This window comes from Pteronotus mesoamericanus, unplaced genomic scaffold, assembly GCF_021234165.1.
Source record: "Pteronotus mesoamericanus isolate MK-2021 breed Mesoamerican mustached bat unplaced genomic scaffold, CSHL_Meso_final contig_82, whole genome shotgun sequence".
NCBI lineage: Eukaryota > Metazoa > Chordata > Mammalia > Chiroptera > Mormoopidae > Pteronotus > Pteronotus mesoamericanus.
This window is the reverse complement of record NW_026555265.1, coordinates 19,578,292-19,605,139: the sequence shown is the minus strand read 5'-3', so window position 1 is coordinate 19,605,139 and position 26,848 is coordinate 19,578,292.

Sequence of the window (26,848 nt, the reverse complement as noted above, 5' to 3'; positions counted from 1 at the left end):
GAACAAGAAATTGGAAATCAATTTGAAAAAATAATGAAAGAACATTTTCCTAATTTAGTGAAGGAAATAGACATGCAAGTCCAGGAAGGAGAAAGGGCCCCAAACAAGATGGATGCAAAGAGACCTATTCCAAGACACATCATAATTAAGATGTCAAATGTTAATGATAAAGAGATAATCTTAAAAGCATCAAGGAAGAAGGAGTTAATTACCTACAGAGGAGTGCCCATAAGGCTGTCAGGAGATTTCTCAAAAGAAACTTTGCAAACTAGAAGGGATTGGCAAGAAATATTCAAAGTCATAAAAAACAGGGGCCTACAGCCAAGATTGCTCTAGTCAGAGAAGATATCATTTAGAACTGAAGGACCAATAAAGAGCATCCTAAACAAGGAAAAGCTAAAGGAGTTTATCATCACCAAACCATTCCTACATGAAATGTTCGAGGGATTTATTTAAGGAAAAGAAGATGATCAAAATGATGAACAATAAAGTGGCAATAAATATATATCTATCAACAATTGAATCTAAAAACACAAATACTAAGCAAACAGGAAGAAAAGAGAGAGAATCACAGTTATGGAGAGTATTTTGATGGATGCCAGAAGGGAGGGTATGTAGGGGAATGGGTGAGGACGTGAGGGGATTAAGAAGTACCAATATGTAGTTACAAAATAGCCATGGGGATATAAAGTACAGTATAGGAAATGGAGTAATCAAAAAACTTACACACATGATCCATGGACATGAAAAATGGTGTGGGGATTACCTTAGGGAGCGGGGGGTGCTGAGTAGAGGTGGGGGCAAAGGAGGAAAAATTGGGACAACTATAATAGCATAATCAATAAAATATAACTTAAAAAAATAAAAAAGTATATTTTTATTCATTATTTTAACAATTGTCTGTTGAACAATTAATCTGAACCTGGCAGTATGCAAAATGCTGGGGACACAATGCCCTCTAGAAAACTCACAAGAGGCAAATAGAGAAGACAGTAGAAGACATTTAAGTTTGACAGAAATTGCTTAATCTGCCTTTGGTGCTGGCTTGGCTAGCTGAGTCTTTCTAGCGAATATGACTAGATGATACTGCAAAACTAGGAGTCAGGAAAATTAGGCAAGAAAAGTGATGGAAGAGGATAAATGGACAAAGAGAATGAAGTCTTAGGAGAGGCCACTCTTCTTTAATTCTGTGTATTTCTGTAATTCTAGTTCTCTCTTAGAGGCAACTAATTGCTCTTCCTTTGCAAATTGTGTTTTTTTAGAGAAAATTTTGTCCCTGAAGCCTTACTAGAGAAAATGCTGACAACTTTTCTAGAGATGATGGTGACTCAAGTTCTATTCCCTTACTCTTGTTTCCTCACCCCTGCTGAGTAAACTCTCCCTGTGGCTTGCAAAGTAATCATCTCTCTTTGGATGAGCATTAAAAACTCATTTGTGTAAGTTCATGAAAATGCAAATCTTTGGGTCTAGAGAAGATAAAATGAGAGTTGAGTTTGGGCAATAACAGATGCAGAGATAGGATTGTGTCTTGAAATCTAGTTTTCTAACACCATTTTATTGACAACTTCAAGTATCTCTATCTGAGAGTTAGCACAAATCTTCATATGTCTTTTTCTCAGTATAAAACTTGAAAATAAACTTATGACATAGGCCTACAAGTTGCCATGGTTACTTATTCCCACTCTAATGTTTTTTTCTTAGCTAGACTCATAACATTCAGTAGTTATATCTATTACAACACTTATTTGTTCCAGAATAATATAAGGACTGATAAACTTGTCAAAGGTAAAGTATGAGTTTTATTTGAATTACCACTTCTAGAGCGTAGAAAGTGCCTGTCCTATGAGAACTCTTTAATAGGTATTCAGTGAATGAATAAATAAAGCACCAAAACACTAGGCACCAAAGATTTGATATTTCCTAGAATTGATTTTATTGACAAATTCATTTCGTTAATAATTTGAATATAAAAAGAAAAAATCAACTATAAAATTATTTCCAAGAAGCATAACATTAACTAACTATAAAATTTATTTAATTTACCTCAATGTGTACTTGACAAGAATATAGAAAAAATTATAATGTACAGAATAATGGGGATAGATTTTATATAATGTGAATACTTCAAGAGAATTTGCATTTTTATATTACAAGGGATTAGTTGTATAAAATTCACACTGGATACATCCATGTTTAATATTTTTTTCATTAAATTTTAAAATTCCTTAACTTCCTTTGTAATTCCTCCCCCACTTGCCTCATATACTAGACTATAATGCCACAAACTGATACCCAAATCATTGGTGTAATGACAAATTACCAAATTTCCTAATTAGTGCTGAGTCTCAGTTTTGACAATCTCAAACATATTATTAGCAATAATGTTGAGGTGCCTATGAGTGAGTTATTGAAAGGGAAGTATTATCCCAAAATATGATTTGGGCACTTGGAAAGTCATAACATCTGATTAGCAGTAAGTTTCTTAATTGGAAATAAGAAGAAGCAATTATCACAAGTAACCAGACTTCTTTAGTTATGACACTTAAACAGTTTATCTTAAGACAGGTGATTTATTCAACTATTTGGAGCTTCTCCAGAAAAGCTAGACAATAAATAAAACAGAACAGCAAGACTCAGAAAATCACAGTGCAGTTTAGGAATTGTGAAGGGGTTCTGTTCCCCTGACTGCCTTGAGTGTAGCAGTTTTAACGCGTATGGTGCAGTTAAACCTTTGACAAGCAACTCTGATTCTGTGCAGAGTTACATGCAGTTCATTTCCATATCTCTCCGAGTATACTCTCAAAAGCATTTTGAGGGAAACTGTCTTATATATGAGTACTAATTTCTCCAATTACTTAGAGAAAATAACTTTCCTTTTCTTTTAAACTAAACTGTTTTGTGTATTACTATAAACCGCCTTAAGAAAAGTCAGCTTCTATTTGAAATCACAGCTATTAATGAAATAATATTTTTGTCTCCTTCCTGCTAGTTCTATTAAAAGTGCACTGTTTATCTTTTGAACATATATTTCCTAATTTGTCTTTCCTTTATTATATCTGTGCCAATAAAAATTTTTACACAACAGATTTGAAAGGAGTAGTATTATTTTCATTAATTTATATGGAGCATATATATTGAAAGCTTAATAACAAAGCAGAAAGGCAAGCTTACCTTCAAAAAAATATTCAAATGGGAAAAAAAGTCAGTAGTTTTTACTATAAAATGTTCATCAAGCTAAAATATATTTCAGTTATGTTCAGAATGAGAACTGAAAGTAATTCCACTAAAGAGAAAATTAGTTTGCCTGTAATGCTAAGAGCAGCCCCTGCTGGTTACTGTCATATAATTGTGACAAGCTAAATTTTAATGAAAAAGTTAAACTAACAGAGCAGGAAATATTGAAGCATTCTTTCTTTTTCAGCAGTACATGATCTCTCCTTTGACATCTTCTCAGCATGTGACCTGAAGTGTTTGCAATAAATCACATGTGAATTATCTATTTCTATCTAAATCTCAAAGTTCTTTTTCTTTGAAGCAATTGTTTGAAAACTAACTCAAACAACCACCCACTTCATGGAGATTTATCCCAAATCAACTCCCACCCTCCAAAACTCATTAGTAATAAGAGAAGTACTAAGGAAGCGTTATTGTGGATATATATTTGTAGTTTGCCCTAAAAATATAACTTCACTGATTCACATTATTAAATTGTTATTTTTAAAATGCCAAATAGAGGCATATTAAAAATAATAAAATAGCACATAAGTTTTCAATTATGGCTTTATGAATGAAACAGGACATAAACAAATGTTGATTTAAATTACTTAAGAATTGTATTTCTTTTTGCTTTCATCACCATTTTTTCTTGAAGGTAATGGGAAAATAATAACAAAAAGAATTATAACAGGCTGAAATAATTCTGTATTTTATAATTTTCTCTCCTCCTTTGATTTATCCTCCCAAATTGGTTGAATCTAACTCTTGTACTCTAGTTCTCTGCTCACATAAGTCTTAGGTCATACATTTAACAAAACTATGAAATTATTTTTGTGGGTATACATGATACATTCACCTTTTTAAAAATCATAGATGTTTCACTTAACTTTTGAATTAATAATCACATCATAACATTACTATATTGTTTAATTTCATACTATAATGAATTCTTTAATAACCAACGTTGGATATTCAAATTCTCCTAGTCTTTGCATTCTAATTGTTTTGCAAATTGTGTTGTGTGGAATCATAGTCCTATAGGGTATAACTGAAAAAACAAATAATGACAAAGTCCCTAACACCTTAGAAGTTTAAAAGAATCTGCACACTATGGTCTCTTAAAGATTCAGAATGTGAATTTGTATATTAATTTATTTGTTATGTTGTTTAGTAGAGAAACCTGTTAACTTTCTTCAATCCATGTTTCATCATTTATTTTGGCAACAAGGAACCCTATGTTCACAACAAACCAAACAACATGTTGCAGAACTTATGTCCTTGGGGAATACACTTTTTGTAACAAAATTCTAATTCTCTAAGTCAAATAGTACTTGTCCTATAATTCCAGTCTTTACATAATAACATCTTTTCATCCTTAGGCACCATAACACATTAAAGATTGATTTAGGGAAAAAATTTTATCCCAGTTCACTGTTGTGGCCACATACCCCTAGTCCCTATCCAGTGATGCCCAGTCACCTCAAGCCTCAGTATTAACTATTTAAAAAAATACTTTATTTATTTCTTTTTAGAGAGGGGAAGGCAAGGAGAAAGAGAGGGAGCGAAACATCAATGTGTGACTGCATTTTGTGCGCCCCCCTGCTGGGGACCTGGCCTGCAACCCAGACCTGTGCCCTACACTGAGAATTGAACTGGTGACCCTTTGGTTTGCAGGCCAGCACTCAATCTTCCATGGCACACAGTTTGGCCTGTACACTGCCACCAATACTTGTACATCTAATGATATGTATTATTTTAATTTATTTTCATCTCCATGCCTTTGCTTATTGTAGGCCTTCTGTCTGAAATATTCATCCTCTTCTTCCCTTCTGAATACTTTCTACTCAAGTCAGATCTTGTGAAGTTATGTTCATCTCATCCACTACACTATGAGCAACTGAGCGCAGGAACAAGATACATTCTGATATATCCTATTTAGTCACTGTTAGTCAATCCAATTTAGTTTTAAAATAAACTTATTTCATGACCCTTTAGTAAGCTGCAAAATGTGGTTTAAGAATACTCACATTGAATCTCATCTATTCAAACTGTAAGTTGGGTAGATTCTAAAGTACAATTTTATTGTAGCTATACATATATAAATGTAAAAGAAAATAAACATTTTATTTCTTCTTTTGTAATAGATTATTTTTAAGAGCAGTTATAGTTTCATAGCAAAATTTAGTGGCAAGTACAGGAATTATCCATAAGCCTCCTTATCCCCACATATGCATAGCCTTTCCCATTATCAAATCCCCTGCCAGGTTGTATATTTGTTACAGCTGATGAACTTACACTGGCACATCATAAGCACCCAGAGTCCATAGTTTGTATTAGGGTGCACACTTGGTGTTGTACATTCTATTGATATGGGCAAATCTATGCAAACATCCAGCTGCCATTTTATTATCATACAGAATAGTTTCACTGTCTATTTTTTCCTTTTAAAGAGATGTAATTCCAAATAATACATGATTACTATTGAATACTTAGAAAACAAAAAATATGGTCATACATAATCTAAACATCTAAAGGTTACATCTATTCACATAATTTATATTTTTTATTGTCTCTGAATCTAGCTCTGTGTATATTTAAATTTTATAAAAAATGTATTATACTACACACTATATTTTAATTTTTTTAATTTCTTTTTTAGAGAGACACAAGAAGGAGGGATGGGGAGAGAGAGAGAGATTTATTTGTTGTTCCACTTATTTATGCATTCATTGTTTATTTCTTGGCTGGAGATTGAACCTGCAACCTTGGAGTATCGGAATGATGGTCCAACCAGCTGAGCTACCTGGCCAAGATTATACTATACACTTTATATTCCTTTTAAATTTAACAATAGAACAAATTATATACTTCATTTAATATTCTACTATGGTCATACTATTTTTAAAGAAGCATAAATTTTTATTGTAAAAAAGATAAATTAAAATTTATTTAACTAGCATTATGCAGTTAGATTTAGATTTCTTTAGTTTTTTTAATGTTACAAGTCATTTGATGAATAGTCCTCTAGATTTATATTTACACACACACACACACACACACACGTATATATGTTTTTGATTAACTTTCAAAGAAATTCTTAAAATTAGAGCTACTTAATCAGAAGAGATGCACATTTTAAAAACTTTTCATGTGGATTTTAAAGTGTCCTTTGAGAAGTTATAGCACTTTATAGCCCTACAAGTATGATTTATAATAATTTATTACTACAGGGTGATGTACTTACAAATAAAACAACACAAATACCAAAAATAAATAAATAAATAAATTTAAAAAAATAAGTGAAATGAATATACTGTTTTGTCTTTGATTATTTGTGAGACTATAATATTTCCATGTTAATAATTATATGACTATATAGTGTTGTTCTTTTTATTTTTAATTTTTATTTTTAAATTACATTTATTATAAAATATTATATTAGTTTCAGGTGTACAACTTGAGGATTAGACATTTATACAACTTATGAAATGATCACTGTGATAAATCTAGTACCCATCTGACACCATATGTAGTTATTACAATATTATTGCTTATGTTCCCTATGTTGTACTTTACATCCCCATGACTATTTTGTAACAACCAATTTGTACTTCTTAATCCCTTCACCTTTTTTACCCATCCTCCCAATTCCTCTCTTGTCTGGCAACCATCAAAATGTTCTCTATATTATGAGCCTCTTTCTTTTCTGTTTGTTTATTTGTTTGGACTCCACATATAAGTGAAATCATATGGCATTTGTCGTCCTTTTCTGTCTGAGTTCACTCTGCATGATACCCTCTAAGTCCATCCATGTTGTTGCAGATGGCAGGATTTCATTCTTTTTTATGGCTGAGTCATATTCCATTGTACATATGTACCACTTTTTCTTTACCCATTTATTAATTGAAGGACACTTTGGTTGCTTCCATTAACTTGGCTATTATAAATAATGATGCAATAAACATATGAATGGATAGTTCTTTTTGATTTACTGTTTTGAGTTTCTTCAGATAAATACCTGGAAGTGAACATGCTGGGTCCTTCTTTGTCTCTTCTTATAGCCTTTGTTTTAAAGCTTATTTTGTCTGATATACGTATTGCTACTCCAACTTTTTAAAAAAAATTATTTATTTGAGAGAGGGAAAGGGAGGGAGAAAGAGAAGGAGAGACACATCGATGTGAGAGAGGAACATCAGTCAGTTGCTTGTTGTACGTGTCCCAACTGGTGACCAAACCTGAAACCTAGGCATATGTCTTGACTGAGAATCAAACTGGTGATATTTTGCTTTGTGGGATGATGTCTAACCAACTGAGCCACACCATTCAGAGCTATTCCAGTATTTTTGTTTTGTTTTGTTTTCATTTTCATGAAGTATCTTTTCAATCCCTTTGCTTTCAGTCTGTGTGTGTCTTTCAGTATGAAGTGAGTAACTTGAAGTCAGCATATTTAAGGTCTTGTTTTGTTACCCATTCAGTCACTGCATAACTTTTGATTGGAGCATTTAACCTACTTGCATTTAAAGTAATTATTGATAGATATGTATTTATTATATTATTCATATTTTAATCTTTCTTTCCATTTTTTCTTCTTTTTTTCTTCTTTAATAAGACCCTTTCACATTTCTTGTAATACTGGTTTGGTGATGATAAACTTTATTAGCTTTTTCTTGTCTGGGAAGCTGTTTTTTTATTTTTTATTGAATTTTTTAGGATGACATCAATTAATAAAATTATATGGTTTCAGGGGTGCAATTCTATAACACATCATCTGTATTTTGATTTTATTGTGTGTTCACCATCCAAAGTCTGGGAAGTTCTTTATCTACCATTTGATTCTAAATAATACTTTGCTGGGTAGAGCAATCTTGGTTGTAACTCTTGCTTTGCATCACTTTGATTATTTTGTGCCAATCCTTTCTAGCCAGCAAAGTTTCTACTGAGGAATCAGCTGGCAGTCTAATGGAAGCTCCCTTGTAGGTTACTAACTGTTTTTCTCTTGATGCTTTAAGATTCTCTCTTTATCTTTAACCTTTGGCATTTTAATTATGTTTTGTCTTGACGTGTGCTTCTTTGGGTTCATCTTGTTTGGGACCCTTTGCACTTTCTGAATTCGTGTGTTTATTTCCTTCTCTGGGTTAGGGAAATTTTTGGTCAGTTATTCAAATAGGTTTTTAATTTCTTGCTATCTCTCTTCTCCTTTTGGTACCTTCATGATGTCAATGTTGGTGTGCTTAAAGTTGTCCCAGAGGATCCTTATATCATGCTCATTTTTTGGATTCATTTTTTCTTTTTGCTGTTTTGATTGGGTGTTTTTTGCTTTCTTAAGTTCCAAATCTCTGATTTGATTCTCTGCTTCATCTACTTTACTACTTTACTGTTGATTCCGTATAATTTATTCTTTATTTCAATTAGTGCATCCTTAATTTCTGACTTTTTTTTTAAGTAGTTTTCATTTCCTTTATTATGCTATTGAATTTCCCACTAAGTTCCCTGAGCAGTCTTATAATCACTGTTTTGAACTTTTATCTAGTAGCTTGCTTGCTTTCATTTCATTTAGTTCTTTTTCTGAAAATGTCTCCTGTTCTTTAATTTGGGACCTATTTCTTTGTCTTCTCATTTTGGCTACCACCTTGTGTTTGCTTCTACATCTTCTGGTCTTGGTAAAGTGATCTTATGTAGTAGGTGTCCTGTGGTGCCCCATGGCCCAGCATTCCCTGCCACCCAAGCTGGACACTCCAGGTTCACCTCCTGTGTGAGCTGTGTGCAGTGTCCTGTTGTAGTCGAGACTTTATTGCTGTTGGCACATCAACAAGAAGGATTGACCCCCAGGCCAACGAGCTGTGAGGACCAGCTGTAACTATGGAGGTGGAGAGGCCATCCTCACAGAACAAGGTTCTTTTCAGTGGAGTTTTGGTGCCCATTGAGTCTTCCATCTGAGTGTGTCACTCATGAAGGTGGACGGGTTTTATTCTTATGTGGTCTGAAGCTGTCCACTGAGTGTACTGGCTCAGGGCCTTTAGAGTGTGAAAGGTCAGACACTGCCTGTGCCTTGCCTGGGCCCATCTGGCATGAGATATAGAGCAATCTGCAGATGGCTACTACATGTGCTGGGCTTGGATGTGGTTGGAAGAGGGCAAGCTGAGAATTGAGGCTGGCTACCTCTCGTACCAGGTCTGGGGCCCCTTAGCAAGATGTATGGGATCTGCAGAGGTCAGATGCAGCTTGTTTGAGAGATTTTAGGAAAGTCTGAAACACAAGCAAGACAGAGGCCATTTGCATAGAAAAGTAAATGGAAATGCCCTGTGCTGCCCTAAATGTTAGGTGGTTGATGGGTCTCAGTGAATCAGCTGGATAGGGTGAACAGTATTAGCCAGGTTAATGAAGATTCAGATATGGCATCTACTTTTTGGCTGTTTGGGAAGGGCTGAGCCCAGAAAAAATGGCCTCTGCCAGCACTTTTGTTTTGGAAAAAGCTGCTTTTCCATCCCTTATCTTGATGCCAGACAAATCAGTTCCTCCCCATATGCCCTTGATGACTTTACAGCTGCCATGTCACAGTGAAGTCACACAAACCATTCTCATTATGATAACAATGATTGAACTTTTTCCAGACAGGACTCATGCTTTAAATAAAGGATTCCCTTTCCTTTCCATTGACCCTGGCTCCAGAGTTTTGTCTATTGGTGGCAAGAGGAAGAGCCACCAATAGCATGAGGCTGTCCAGTAACAACATTACATAATTTTATGTCACTTATATTTTTGTCTACTATTTTTGGATTCTTGATTTTTTTTACAAATAATTTTTAATACACATTACTTAGTAATAAAGCCATGGGGGTGAGGAAGAGACAAAAATTTTAATATCCTGACCTTTAATTTTAGGAACTTCTCTTATTTTATAAATAAAACTTTAGAGTAAATATGCTGTCACATTAAGTTTATATAAATTTAAGGATATCACCATGTTTCAAAAATTAAAAATTGGGCCAAGTAAGAGATCAAGATATTATTTGATGGCCTCTTAGCAGACTGTGTAGAAAGAGTTTAGGGTATCTTTTTTTGACCATTAATTCTTTTCTGTTATCAGGTGGAATGGGGTTTTCTAAGGATATCCCTAAATAAGTAAGAATGCTTTTCATTCTTCCCTCCAAAAGCCAAACACTAAATTTTATTGACAACTTGGTTAAATTTAAACCTGCAAACTAATTTTAAAGGGGAAAGTACATGTTTAATTTATTCAAACTAGATACAAAAATATTTAAGTATACCAATTGTATAAATTTATTTTCAAAATGCACATTGACAAGCTCTTTATATAGGATATTGACAGGACTGAAATTATATTTTCTGTAATAGTTAAAAATATGTTATGTTTTAGTCATATTGTAGAAAATCTTCTTGATAGCAAAATTATAATAGCAGAGATTAATTATAAAAGGCAGTATTCAAAGAAAAAATCTGTGATAACTTTTTATAAAATTTTTAACATTTCAATTTTTGAATATATTCTATTGCTATTCAGATAAAGTTTCATTCACCTTCTCATGAAAAAGAGTAAAAGTATAGTTTTCTTAGTAATAATATTAACATAAGTTTCTTTAATTTTAATTTTTTTTTACCAAAATTGGGTCTTAGTATGTTACAATTAAAAACGTACTTTTAAAATGCTATAAAAGTAGTATTATAGATATCAGTAAGAAAAAAATACAAATTTAAACAATGCCATATTTCAGAAAAATAGACCTACAAAAAAATTCTTATAAGTTTCCTTAGTGTCACTGGTACCTACAATATGAAATTATTCCTTACACAATTCTACAAATCATTCTATTGCACAAATAAATGAGCAGGGTTGTTGTTTTTTTTTTAACATATATTTCTTGTTAGAAAACAATTAGATGTTTTAATAAGGACCTGACATAGATTTGAGTGTATCCAGAGGAAAATTCTTAAGAAATGGTGAAGGAGTCTGCTGAAAATGCAGTGGAGACTCAAATAAAATTTAATAGCTACCCTCACATACATAAAAGAACTTCCTTGGAGTTGTAAAGTGATACACTTGATCTAGTTGCTTCAACACACAAAGAAAATAAATGATCAAGGCCTGGCCGGGTAGCTCAGTTGGTTAGAGCATCATGCAGATACTTCAAGATAGTGGGTTTGACCTAGGGTCAGGACACATACAATAATCAACCAATGAATGCATAAATAAGTGGAACAACAAATTGATGTTTCTCTCTCTCTCTCTCTCTTTCTCCCTTCCTCTCTTTCTCTTAAATCAATAATAAAAAAAAGAAAGTTATAATCAGGGGCAGAGATAAGAAATATTCTAAATAGAAATGAGACCACTTTGATTTTTATTGCCAAATTATATTTTTGACTGCTCAAAAGAAACACACACCGACACATACACACAGTTTTCCTTGCCTTCCCCCAGGGAAGAAAAACATGGAATGATCTAAAACCATACAATTATAGGACAATCTAGAATACAAATCTTGCCAAGAATCTTATTATAATGTGTCTTTCATAGTTTATATATACTAACTGAAGAAAGGTAGTACTGAAAGGCATGCTACTGTTGAAATCAAAAAACCTGGGATAAAATTAGTCACTAAAATCCTGAAGAAATAAACAGAGATATAGAGACTGATAATAAACTTGGATTTTCAGTGATTTATTTTATCTCTATTTATATCTATGTATTGAGCAATCACTCTGTATATCCATATAGCAAAATCTTTGTCTATAGAGATTGATAGAGTTATTGAGAGAAAGGTTGGAATGGTAGCTACCTATTTCCCCTCTAAACACAGTTCAGCTTTAACTTATTAGAAGCCAAATAAGATTAATAGTAAAAAGATTAATCCTCAAATATACTTAAGGAAAGATAAATCTTTTCAAAGTCAACTGTACTTCTGATTTCTAATGTAATTTGAAGAGCAAGGGACCATTTTACAGAACATTCATAGAATTAGAAAAGGTCATTGATCTAAATCCCTTGTCTTCTGGCAGGAAAGCTAAGCATAAGTATAAAATAAATCATGAATAAAGTTTAATACTTTCAAGGGAAAAATAGCACCCTTTGGTTAGGCCAGAATGAATATATACATCATTTTCATAGCACAAATTTCTTTCAAGCTAAAAAATTATATTTCTTTGAGAAAAAAGTAGGACAACCAATTATTTTATTAAAATATTTGAGTTTTTAACTGAAAATTACATTGAAACTCACCATATCTAAATTTTCAAATTCTTTTCTGATCACCACCTCATTCTTTTGTTTCATTAAATTTTTTTTTATGTTTATGTAATTCTCAGAAAGCAGAATATAATTTCTTTTGTCACAGGAAAACTTAAAAAAAAGTGCTATCTATAGTTGTTCAGATATGCTCAGCAAAATTTACATGATACTCTTAATTGACCTGATCCATTCTCCCCTCTACGAATAACTGGACTCAATTTAGATTTCATTTGTTTTATTCTGTTATTCTCCCTAGGACTTTATTGACTTAAAATGCTTTGTGTTCCAGGGCTGGGCATATCAGGGCTCAGCCTGATTTGGGCCTAAACTAATTAGAGAGATTATCAGCACTAGCCAAAGGATTGGTTAGGGGAGCAACACTTGATTTAAGATTATCCAGTCAGAATGAAGACTTCTGTTCTAAATTTGAGGGGAAAATTTTTTGGCCTAATATATATCTTAAACTATGTTGACCCAGTTGCTCCTGGAAGCCGTCTTACGACATTAAAGAGAGTCTGTCAGAAAATACTTATTTGCTACAGAATTTTTCTAAAAGACTATGCTAATAGAAAGGGCATAATAAATTGCTAATGCTTCAGCATAATATTCTTGATTATAGACCTGATTTTATTTAATTAATATATATTCCCTGGGTCCCATCGCTGGGTTAAATTAAGGAGTTAATATAATTTAATTTTTCAATTAAAAAGGATATTGATTTTTTTGTGTGTGTATGTATTCCAAAACAAACCCTTTTTAACAAATAAAAGTACTGAGGTTAAGTTCTTATTTTGCCACCAAAATAGAATAATAATAAAACCAAGATAATTCTAACATGGTGTAATAATTTTATCAAAAGCTAACTGGTTTCCCAAAACTTGCCAGAAAATCAGTCTTGCAGTGGTACTTAAATATAAAACCATATAAATTTTCACATATCTTTTTAATCTTTATTTGGAGGTAGCATAGGTGAAATATGGTCTAAATTCTTTAGACTAAAAAAAAGAATGAAAAAGCATTGAGTGTATTTTTTCACACCATTCTTTCAGCCCTTGTTTTTCCATTTTGTGACCTTTTCAAAATACACAAATGCTAAGTATATAGGGAGTTCTAGGCTATGCTTTTGGGTAAAATATACAGAACATCTACAATTTTGTTTACAGCATCTCTGTTGATATATTTTGACCTGAAGAATTTGATCACTTAGCAAATCTAAACAGATATCCTTGAATCAACTGTCATGAAATAATTTAAATTTCCATATGTAATGAAATTATTTACTTAGTTACTGTTTGATATCTGATCCAAGAATATCAATAAAAATAAATGTTTTATTCCAAAAATGAATAACATCTCTTTTGAGTGGGGGCTGATATATCATTCACCACTTTCAGATAACTAAATCTATAACTCTTAGATAGGCCTTATTATGGTATATGGAGTCATAAAAAGATTGTCATTTGCATTCTCTCAACAACCTCTTAGTACCCTGAAAAACGAAATTTGGACATTGAGAAAAAGAGAATACAGTCACATGTCGCACAATGTTGTTTTGACCAAAGGATGGTCCACATATACAACCATGCTGTAACCATATTGCCTAGGTTTGTAGGTTTATGTGAGTACATCTAGATTTATGTGAGTACATCTAGGTTTTATGTAAGCATGTTCCATGATGTTCGGACAACAATAAAATAGACTAATGACACATTTCTCAGAATGTACCACCATCATTCAGCATATAACTCTAAGAAACACAATGTTATTCTAATCTATAATTTTTAAATTTCTTTAACTTTTTCCTCCACAAATCAACTTTTCTTATACTGTTGTTATATAATCTTGATTACTAAGCAATCGTGCTATGAGCTAAAATTTAAATACTTTAGAGAAACTTTATGCTCTTATAAGCAAATATAAATATAACTTGCATGCATTTCTATTATAGTCAATATCAGCCACATTTACTGGCAAGAGAATCTTTACTTATGTTAAAAAACTTGAGATTATCTAGCTATCTAAATAAATTGAAGATTAGGCACATAAATATTTAAAATCTGTGGATGTAAAATTAAAATGTTTGTAAGTCGCATTAGCTGCTGTTTATTGATTAAGACTTAATCATCCAGTTAAACATTTTAAATTTATTTTACCTTATCTTAGTATCTTTAAAAATTGAAATTTTCTCTGTGGATTTGAGCTATTAAATGCATTTGGAAACAATAAACCAAGGTATTTCTTGTGGAGACCATAGTACACTTCAGATATTTTCCCAAATGTCTTAGTTTATAAACCAAAGTCATGAGATTAGAAATGTCCTACAGAGAAGAACTGGCTAAATAGAATCCGCTAGAAAGGACTATAATAAGCACCAGAGCATTTATAAAATACTAAAAGGAAGCCATTGATTTTCAACAGTTTGAGAGTTCAAAGGGTTATTATATCCTTAGAATGACTAGAATGAGATAAGGCAAGAATAATGAAAAAAATAAACATCCAAAACAGAACAGTACTTTTTGTCTATGCAGTTACCTAGTTACCTTAAAAAAAATCAGAATTATTAAAATAAAATATATTTCAAAGACATTTATAAAAACAGTCTTGGAATTTCATGTGATTTATATTAACCTTAATGTTTGCAATCTTTTAGAAAGGAGCATATTTTAGTTTTCCTAAAAGCTCTAGTAATTTGGTTCTCAAAGATTTTCCTATAAAAGTTAACCTAGAAATATAGGTAAGATACAAAATGTCACTGTCATAGCAATTAACATCCATTAGTCATGAAAGTTAAAGCTTTTTATAAATGTAAATATGTTTCACTCTTCCAGGTCAGAAAATATACCAATTAAAGAGAAAATCAGGGAAAGAGAACTCAAAGCATTGGTCAAGCTTTTAAAACAAAGGTCAAAGCGAACATTTCCTCAATTTATGTTCAGTTCTCTAGGGTGTGAGTTACTACTTTCTGAAGAATACTTAGGTCAGATGGGAGGGTAAGGTGACATAGCAGACATACTGCAAATTTCTTACAATATGTGATAGAAAAGGAAGTAATTTACTTTATAAATTCTTTCACTCAACACAGAGCTATAATTTGAGATTTTTCTTATTGAGTACACTTTTTTCTTTTTTATGTTGTTGAATTTGAACAAATGTGTTTTCTTTTGCATCTTCTATGATTCAAATCAATAAAGCCATATAAAACTCTAAGCAAACTGACTTCAAGTCAGCAAATGTATTGATTTAATGATAAAGCTGTTCCTTAATACTAATTTTCCTCATATTATTGCTATTGTTTCAAATGCAGTGTTGGATAGGCAAAAAGATTCACAACAATGTGCTTTTCAAAAATTTTGAAATGGAGGAGTTAAAGCGTATTTTTATGTTCTACAAGGATATCACTAAAAAAATTCGGTAGGAAAAAACTTAAAAATGAGAATTGTGTTTAATTTTACATAAAGTGTATTATTTTAGCAATAAAACAGAATTAGGAGTGTGTTATATTTAAGGCATTATTTCAAAATCGATGTCAAAAATATTTTGGTAGAAAAAACTTAAAAACGGGAATTGTATTTAGTTTTACATGAAGTGTATTATTCTAGCAATAAAACAGGATTAGGAGTGTGTTATATTTAAGGCATTACTTCCAAATCAATGTCAGAGGGCCTGAAAGAAATTTTCTAGATTCTATTTTTGAAGTAGTGGACAAGAATGAAGTCAAGTAAAGTTGAACTTTTATTACATCCACAACCCACCCTTGTCTTTTTTCAGAACATGACCTTGCTTAAACATAGCCATTTGAAGCTACATCCAAATCAAGCTTTTGCAACCTGTTTCTTCTCCTTCACACACAATACTTCTCTATAGAGTCATCTACATTTCTCCACTTCTCATTCACCTACCTGCATCACTCTAATATGCAAGGTCAGCATTCCAATTCAACTGTGTTTAATAAGGTCATTAATGATCTCTATTTTAATATAATTAAAGATCAATTTTTTTCTCTTCAACTAACCGGGTATTTCTCATTGGGGACAATTTTTTCTCCTACACATCAAGGGACAATTGTCAATGTCTGGATACATTTTTGGTTGACAAAACTGGGGAGGGGGCACGAGGAGGAGGTGTGCCCTAGCCGTTGTGGCTTAGTTGGTTGGAGCATTGTGCCATAACCAAAAGGTGGATTTCATTCCAGGTCAGAGCACATACCTAGGCTAGGGATTCTACCTTCTGTCCTGGTGCTTACAATCTCCAGTCGCAGCGCATATGAGAGGCAGCAGATCAATGTTGATTTCTAACATCGATGTTACTCTCTCTCCCTTCCTCTCTCCCTTTTTCCCCCTTTAAAAAAAAAAAGCAATGAAAAAAAACGTTCTCGGGTGAGGATTAAAAAAACAGACTGGAGGTGTATGCTCCTATTCGGCATCTAATGGGCTGAGATCAGGGACGCTGTTAAACATCCTACCCTGCATAGGACAGCCCCCACAACAAAATCTTATCTAGCCCCAAAAGTCAATAGTGTTGGGGTTGAGAAGCCCTGAAGAGTTCAACTTTTCAATAACATTCCATAGCTGTAAATACTTGTTTATTATTTGTATCTCCTGCAAACATAAGCCTACTAAGGTTCAGGTTTGTTGTTGTTGTTGTTTTTGGTCTTAATTTTCATTGTATTAATTGTGTGTAGAAAAGTGACTTGTCCCAGATTAGGCAGGCAGTTTCTGCATTTGTTAAGCAATACTTCTCTCAAACGATTATTACTTTAGTGAGTAAGCTACTGTTAAAGTAGGTTGGATTCACACTTGCAAAACAGTTTACTAATTTCAACCCTTCACAGCTTCACTACTCCAGAGTAGTTAAAGGTGAAGTTCTTGTCACTTCCCATGCTTCCTTCCATCCATCTGTAGACCCAAAACTTTCTTAGAACCTAGAAATTCCATGTACCTAAGGAAAAATAGAGCTCACATAAGCTTGGATTACAGTCTGTTATTATGGATATTTATGAACATTTAAGTCATTGAAGCACTTTGTATCACATAAGCTTTTTTGAGTCCATCAATTCTCTCAACCATCGTTCAACATTTTAACTTGATTTTTGTTTCCTATGAGTTCATGGATTCACTATTTAGCCTAGTCAACAGTGAAGTAAGACTAGATTTCAGAGCTCTTCTTCCTCTATTCCTGGGCTTAGAAGCACAATGATAGTAGGACTCCAATAAAGTAATGAAATAATCATTCTGTCTAATAAGTTCCCCTATCCTGATTATTTAATGCCAGGCAAGAGAGATAAGTTATATTAACTAACACTGCATTCCTCTGAGTTACCATTGAGAAAGAGCTTAAAGAAATAATGTCATGGTATAGAATTGAGGATTTGAAGGATAAAAGCAGGGTAAGGTCACAATGATATACTCATAATGAAATAATGATTTTCAAGTTAAAAAAACAATAGTCTTTCAGGAATTCTTAGAATCTTGCAACATCACTGAAAAGGAACTCCCTGGCCTACAGTACCTTCCCCTTGGCATTAATGAACTAAGGAAAACTTCCAATAAACTGGACACTGATCCCAAAATATAGTAATAACAAGACACATGAAGCTCATTGTTGAGGGTTGTCATGGCCTCCAGGGAAGATGTGGATCACTGTCTACTTGCCCAGATAATTCCTCTTTCACTGTCTTGTCTTCCTTCTTCTCCCTCCTTCCATATTCTACCTCCCCTTTCACCCTTCCTCCTGCCCACTTATCTATGCCCAGGACACTCACACCACATTGTTTTCCTCAGGGCTACCTTAATTTTTATTAAATAGCCAAGAAAATCTAAGAAAATTCAGATTACTTTATTAAATCATATGTAGGAGTATTTTAACCAACATAATATTTTGATTTCTTCACATTTAATCTTTCATATCTTTATTAAAGACAATATTTGATCTTTTCAAATATTTGTTTTATATAGACTATGGAAATAAGTCAGGTATCAAGTTATAAACCTCTCAAGATAATAATCATGAAAGTCTTTTAGAGAGTACTCAGAAAATAATAGCCTATTTAGAATGTCTAAACATAAATATTAACACTGAAAATAAGCCTCAAAATTCACCAAAGCTACTTGTTCGTTTTACTGCTTTATTGTTCCATGGCTTAATCTTATGATGGTCATAAAATTGTGGGTGTATTATACCTCCACTGTCATAGATATGCAGGTTGATTTTGTTTTAATGAACTATAAATATTAGAGCATTGAGTTATCACAACAGAGGAGAGAGCACTCCCACATTACTTTCAAAGTCAATTTCTAAAATAAATTTTATTACTATATTCTAGAATTTTGTTCTCTTTGAAAAGAACCAGAAAACATTACTTATTATTTTGCTTATATGTGTTGTAAAAGACAGTTACTCAGGTGTTATAGTCAGAATCCATATATAGAGTTCAATCTGTTTATTACAATCTGAAACCCTTCTGGATAATGGACAAAGTAATATGCAAATCTCTGACAGGGAATGCTATAATTTTAGAAGAGAAAGGTCAATACTAATGAGCAAGGCAGAAATTATTACCAAATCACTAGTAGAGTCAACATTTACAAAGAATAATAAAAACATGTCAAGTACCGGAAAAGGGAAAAAAAGGACAAAGAGAAAAAGAAAAATAAATAAATGAAGAGGAAAAAAAACCACATTATCTTATATTGAATAGAATGCTTTTAACAATGCTACTCTATAAACCAAAATTATTATTTTTTAATGAAAGGGAAAATGTTTTGAGCAAAATGCCTTTTGGTCCAGTTTTACAAGTAAATAATCGATTTTGTATAAACATATTTTACTGTTGAGTTGCCATTTCACCTTTCCATTCACATTTTAGAGATAGTGTGAAAGAATTGTAGGTTGTAGGGATGAACTTCTAGACAAAGGTTGACCATAAAAGCCAGTTAACTGTTTTTTCAATAATTACTGGCCTCTAGGGGGCCATAAGTGAAATATGTAAATTTCAAGTGTTACAGTTTTCAGTGAAAAGTGAGTTTTATATAACTGACAAAACTAAATAAAAAGATACACCAACAGCAAAAGAAGACCTCCATTTTTTGCTTTAGAAATGTTTTAAAACAAATAAAAAAGACTTGACTAGAAATAACTTGACATCACATTCAATATAATAATTAACTTTAGGAAAAGATATATGTCAATGTTCAGGAAATTTAATTAACTTATTTTACAGTTTTTAAATTAACCATAAACCAAACCCTCATTTAATTTCCAAAATACATAATGTATCAAGCCTGTGAAACACTCATTTTTGGCACAGCAATAAACATCATAACATACTTACTATGTTTTTAGAAAAAGTAAAGAAATATATTTATATAAAACTGACTCTTTTAAATATATTCTGGGTAGTAGGAGTATATGCCTATAATTAGGCAGATTTCTTTTAGTGTCTGTTTACAGCAGTCACCATGTGTCCTTCATTTTTTATTCTCAGCTCATAGAGTCCAATAAATGGTAGAAATCAATAAATATTTGTTGAATAAATTAAAAATAAATGTAAGAACATTAATTAGAAGAAATAAGCCTAATAAAAATGACTAATAATAATTCAGAATAGCAAGTCAGAAAACAGTACTTTTTAATATTTCCACTTTGATGGTTTTTCTCTCCTTATTTTTCCCTTCTTTTGGTAGTCCCTTTTATTTTCTTATTTAAGGTTATTTTAGTATTACGTGGGGGTCTCAGTACCAAACAGACTTGACCCCAGATCTTCCAATTTTGATAACTTTACTCAGAGATTAGGAGCTAAATTATCATCGACATAGAAATATACAGTACATTAGATTTTTGTACATTAAAAATAATGGCATTTTGTATTCTTTCAGACTATGAATATGTGGTATATATGTCAAAATTAATATTCTGACATTATTTTAATTTAAAATTTTTACATATATAGCAAAGGTATGCTCAGATAATGGATTTTGTATAAGCATATTTTACTGTTGAGCTGCTATTTCACTTTTCCGTTCACATTTTAGAGACAGTGTGAAAGAATGAAATGACTTAATCATTGACAATATCCATTCAAATTTATACATGCCAATCATTAATAATTTATTTTATAATAAGCCACATCTGAACACATTTACCCTCAAAAGCAAAATGCCTAAAAATTACATAAGTTTCTTTCTGTAGCTTCGAGACATATCTTTTGCTTCTGAATTAATAAATAAACTCATTTAGCTCTGGAATTTATTTATTCATTTATTCTTTCTTTTACTTATTTGTCAGTTATTTACGGAGAGCTATGATGTCCTGTGATAGAATGAGTCTCTTGCGTATGAAACAGACATGGAGACCAGGGTCTGGGAGCTTACAGACTCGTTGGGAATGAAGGGAACTCATAAAATGATCTAAAATACAATGTCAGCAGAAATATAATGCATCAAGAGTTCAGCTAAGCTACTTACTCCATGGTATTGTTGCCTCAGCATCCAAGTTTGTTGGGCCAAAATGTCCACCGGGAACTTAAACTGACACTAGCTCCTCATGCGTACGCGTACACTAGACAACAGCTTACAGAGTTGCAAGCAAATGTAAGTTCCTGTTCAGACTTGCCCGACAGCCCTTGTGATCAGTAGTCTTTCCTGCCTTTCATACCTGTAAGCTTTATGTACCTCTTAGATAAGATCCCACATGGGACTAACGGAAACCCTGCTCTTTTGGTTGAATTGGCCAATCCTGCCTTTGCCTGGGAACCCCAAAGCACTCCACCCACAGACCCTAATAGATACATGTGCCTGTGCCCTGACTTTCTCTCTGCCTGCTCCCTGTCTTGACCTCCCCATATGGCCTCTCCAGGTGGGCCCTGTATTTCTTCCAGAACCTATGAGCTGTAAGTAATAAACTTCTCTATTGTGGAACTGGCTCACTCTCTAGCACCCTGCCATTCACTCAACAAAGCCATGACATAAGTTTATAAACTCAAAAAAGGGAAGATAGGGGAAAGGTACACGGAAGAATATGGGAGCTCCACAAAGAATTTATCTTTTTAGCACACATCTGAAGAAGGAGGGGAAAAATTGTAGTGGCTAAGTGAGAGAGAGCAGAGATAATAGGATTCCTAGAAAGATTACAGTCTGTTTTTTCTAAATTTTGAGAATTACTACTAATTAAATGCTTCTGAAATATAAACAGTGTGGTGAGTGAAAACAGTCTGGACAGGTAGAGAGATGAACACGTGCTTTGGAGGCTGTAAGAGAGTAACAGGTGTCTTGATTAAAAGATCAGCCTGGAAACAGCGTGGAGAAGGATATCAAGGGGAGATATAAAAAAGAAAGAGAACTGGATATTTACATTATCTGTGAGGTAATTTATTTTAATTAATTCAGAAAGAACAGATTGACGTATTTGTGTGTGATATTAACTTTCATTGACATCCTAAGGATGGTTCATTAGTATTTGAAGAAACCCAATTCAGAACACACATCCCAGATATACTTCATAAATCACCTAATCTAGAGCAGAAGTTTAACTGATTAGCATAAAGGATTTAGATATTCATTGGGAGGAGTGAGAATATCTGCACTGGAGGGAATGAGAATATGTATTATTCCAGATACATGGTTGGTTAGCAAGATTCCACAGGCTTTTTGTCCTCTGTGGATACTGATTGACACATTCACAAGTCTGAGAGCCTGTCACCTTCAGAGCAGTGCCCTAGGTCTAGAACTCTGTTGAGGCTTGCTCTCCCCACTCCCCTGAGGGAGAATCCTGTCTTCTGATTCAATGAGAACTTTGATTCTGAAGCCATAGTATCCAGGTATTGATTAAAGTGGTGGTTCTCATAAAAGTGCCTAAGGAGAGAGAACAGGACTACACCCAGTTTTCAGGAACATGTATGGAATTTTGTTCTTGTTTACTAAAAACTGTGTATAGCAGATTTTGGTCTGGTACCTACTTTCATTATATAATAAACCAGAGAGAATTTTTTTATTTGTTTTTTTTAATTAATTTATTTTTTCAAATACATTTGTCTCTGCCTTCCCCCCACCACTTTCCCTTGCCCCCTCCCTCCCTCCCTCAACTCTTCCCCTTTGGTTTTGTCCATGAGTCCTTCCTATATGTTCTTTGACTTTCCCCTTCCCTTCCTTTTCCTCCACCCCACCTCCCTCCTTCCCTCTTGTCTCTCTTGGTTTCTTTCCCTTTCAGTGTTGCTGGTCTTATTTTCCTTGCATCTTTGCATTGTTGGTTAGGTTCCGCTTATAGGTGAGATCATATGGTATTTGTCTTTTGCCCCCTGGCTTATTTTGCTTAGCATAATGCTCTCCAGTTCCATCCACGCTGTCGCGAAGTTTAGTAGTTCTTTTTTTCTTTCTGCTGCATAGTATTCCATTGTGTAAATGTACCATAGTGTTTTTATCCAATCATGTACTGATGGGCATTTAGGTTGCTTCCAACATTTGGCTATTGTAAATTGTACTGCTATGAACATTGAGGTGCATAGTCAAACCAGAGAGAAATTTTAAAGACAAGACTAAGAACCACTTCTTATCCCCTACTCACCAGAAATCACCAATTTTTACCACCCCCCTCCCAAATGTGATAATTCCTGAAATAACAAAAATTTAGGACAGTTTGCAACAGAAACTGTTTTAGAAGGCCAGCTCAAATGTCATTTATGGCTTAGCAAAGATAATGGCAGTGGGTCTACAGAAGAAGGAATGATTCCAAAAGAGGTATATTAAGTATAATCAACAGAACTTGATGACACATATTGTGGATAAAAATAAAGAAAAAGATTTTGTATTGGTCATTTCAACAAGGGAAGGAAATGTATATTTTAAAAGAAAGGCCTTGGGGGGACATTGTATTGCATTATTAATTTTCTGTGGCTGCTGTGATAAATTACCATCAACCTGGTGATTAAAAAAAACAAAACACAAGTTTATTCTCTCACAATTCTGGAAACTTGAGAATTGAAATAAGTATCACTGGCTTGAAATCAATCAAGCAAGTTTACACTCCCTCCAGAGGCGTAGGGGAAAAAATCTGTTCCTTGCCTCTTCCAATTTCTGGTGACTGCTGATATTCCTTTACTTAAGGCCAAATCATTCCAATTTCTGCTACCATGGTCACATTGCCTTCTCTTCTGGGTCTATAAAACCTCCTTCTATCTCGCTTCTGTCAGGACACCTGCAATTGTATTTAGGACCACCCCAGATGATCCTCTCATCCCAAAAGCCTTAATTTAATCACATGTATGAAGAGCATTTTTCCATATAAAGTAACATTTCCAGGTTCCGGGAATTAGAATCTGATAATCTTTGAGGCCACGGTTCAGCCTACTATGACATTAATTTAAGTGGCTGCAGAAATTGGAGTCTGCAGGTATGAAATAGGAAGCAGGATCATCTACTGAGAGAAGACAGTGCTAGTGAAACTAGATTCTTGGCATTCTAAATTTCTGAAGTAGCTGTTGGGGAAAATGGAGCAGAGACTTAAGTAGCTGCTAAACAGTGTTGTGAAGGGAGTAGCAAGACAGTATCAATAATACTGTCAATGTTGATGACAATAATATAATAAGTTGGAGAAATGTTTCCCAAGCATCCTCAGATGGCTGGATGTAGGAATCAAGATGATACATAGTTGGATTAATAAGCTACTGGAGTTTGCTGTACATATGTGGTTGAAAAAAATGAGTAAAAAATGGGGTTAAGAGTGTTGGTTGAAGCTGTTAGGGTTGGGTAATGGGAGTTAGTCTGAACAGAAAAGCAAATGAAATCAGGATGGTGCTGAAATACTGGATGAAATAGTTAAAAAGAAGAATAATATGAACACTAGGATCAAAGTGTATGTTCAAAGTTTATGTGTAAAATAATGAAGAGACGTATTATTTCCAGGTGGAATAACTGATGGCAGTGTCTACATGGTAATGGTTGACCAGCTAGTGTAAGTATTGAATATCATTACTCAATAGAATAAGGAAGTGAGAAGGTATGAGAAGTAATTCTCAAAATTGAATCTGTCTAAGCATTGTCTGGGGAGCTTGTGAAAAACACACGTTCCTTGATTCTACTTTTGTCATTTTCTATTCTATGGGTCTGGTGTGGAATCCATGAAGTGTCTCTTTAACCAAAGGCAATTTGGATGCAGGTGCAGGTTTATCAAACTGAGAAACTGCCATAGGATGTTTACAAATAATTGTTGATAGTACAGAAAAGCAAGATTTTGAATGAGAAGTAAAGTGGGTCAAGTAGTCATTAATGGAGGTGAGTGATTTTAAAAAAGTCAGTAGATAATAGAACAAATAGCATTAGAGATAAAAGCATTGGGTGACATTGACAAAATAGACAAAAGTGTTTTTTTGGTTTTTTTTTTTTCCATGAGGATAAAAGTGGAATGGGCCAATATTTACAATGGAGGTAAGGATATGTAACCCCGTCCCTGGGTGAAACAAGAATAAGAAAATGTGTTGCCTCTACACAAGGGCATTTTAAGAGAAATTTTGTTCTAAGAAAAAGGGAAGGTTTTTCACCAACATATATTAAATCATTAAATATGTATAAATTATTCTATCATTGGCAATTTGAATATTAAATCCAGACTCTATACCAACAAAAAAAAAGGGAAGGTTCAATCAAAGTGAAAGAATAATCTTTTCACTTGTATATGGTTTTATCTCCAAAGACAGCATTATTCATATTTTACCTCTCACTTTCTCTTTCCATATAAAAGAAACTCAATGAATATATATTTTTTAGATTTTATTTATTAGTTTTTAGAAAGAGGAAGAGAGAGAGAGAAACATGAATGCGTGGTTGCATTTCGCATGACCCCTGCTGGGGACCTGGCCTGCAATCCAGGCATGGTCCTACACTGGCAATTGAACTGACAACCCTTTGGTTCCCAGTCAGGTGCTCAGTCCACTAAGCCACGTCAGATAGGGCTCAATAAATATTTTAAAAATAATATTTATTTCTTATTTACCTTCAAACTTAACATTAAATGAGTCTATCAAAGCTTATTTTAGTAGCACATTTTATTTTAAAACAAATATGTAAATGTACATTTTTATAATACATACTTTTAAAGAAATAATTCTGATAATAAAACATTGTTTTTATTCAAAGAGCACAATTTTATAACATAAGTAATAGCATATTGAAGCATATATTTATATACTTTTACCTTTAGAATAATATTCCAAATTTAGTGTTTATAATCAGAAGTAATGTGCTTTTAAAAACTTAGGGATTTTTCCAACCTTATTGAGATACGCTTGACATGATATACTGCTCTAATTATATATGTCTACAGTTTTTTTTCATAATTCAGTAGTAAAAAACAAACCAGTAATGTACAGAAGCAAAACATTTATCATAAATTTAAAAAGTATATTGTTGAATATTTATGGCAGCATTACTAACATTATACAAAAGACAAACAATCTTTATGTCTATTAACTAATAGATGGATAAGAAAAATATGGAACATTCCTATAATTGGAATACTATTTAGTAATAATAAGGAAGAAGTACTGATATATGCTGCAATGTGGATAAACCTTGAAAATATTATGCCAAGTGAAAGAAGCCATTCATAAAAGACTACAGATATTACAATTCCATTTTTATGAACTGTCCAGAATAGAAAATCTATAAAGACAGAAAGTAAATCAGTAGGTGACAGAAAGGAGATCCATAATTCCAGGGGCTAGGCACTATTCTGTGGGTATAGTATCAGGGAATGGGTAGTTAGTGCTAATGGATACAAGGTGTCTTTCAGGGATGATTTTCTAAAATTACTTTATGATACCTGCACAATTCTGTAGAGGTAAAAACCACTGAATCGCACGCTTTAAACTGGTATATTATTTGTCGTATAAACTGTTTCTCAATAAAACATTTAAAAATAAAGCTTTCTGTCTACGGTATCTCTCCAAGTTAACCTGTGGTTAATCCTGTGTAAAGGTGTACAACAATATTTCTTCCTATCTCATCCCCTCTCTTCTCTTACTTCAATTTGGCTGTAAGACTCTTTTGTCTTAAATTTCTATAGAACATTTGTTTCCAGAAGCATTGTTGGTAACTCCATTCGAGTCACACAACTGTCACTTAAATTTTACTTTTCCAATTACTTAATTTTTTCATGGCGGACAGCAGAATAGCTTCCCACCCCTTCCCTTTCCCTCGGTGAAGTATATGAAACACATTCTGGGACACAACTGTAGGCTTCATGTAAAATAAACCTCCAAAGCCCATTGTAATACACTGGGTGTCACAAATTTTCTTCCCAAAGATCAAAGTCTGATTTTCTTGAATTGTTAGCATGATTGAAATTAAAACAGCCTGCTTCTAACATTCAGCCTTATGATCCTGACAATAAAAAGAATAA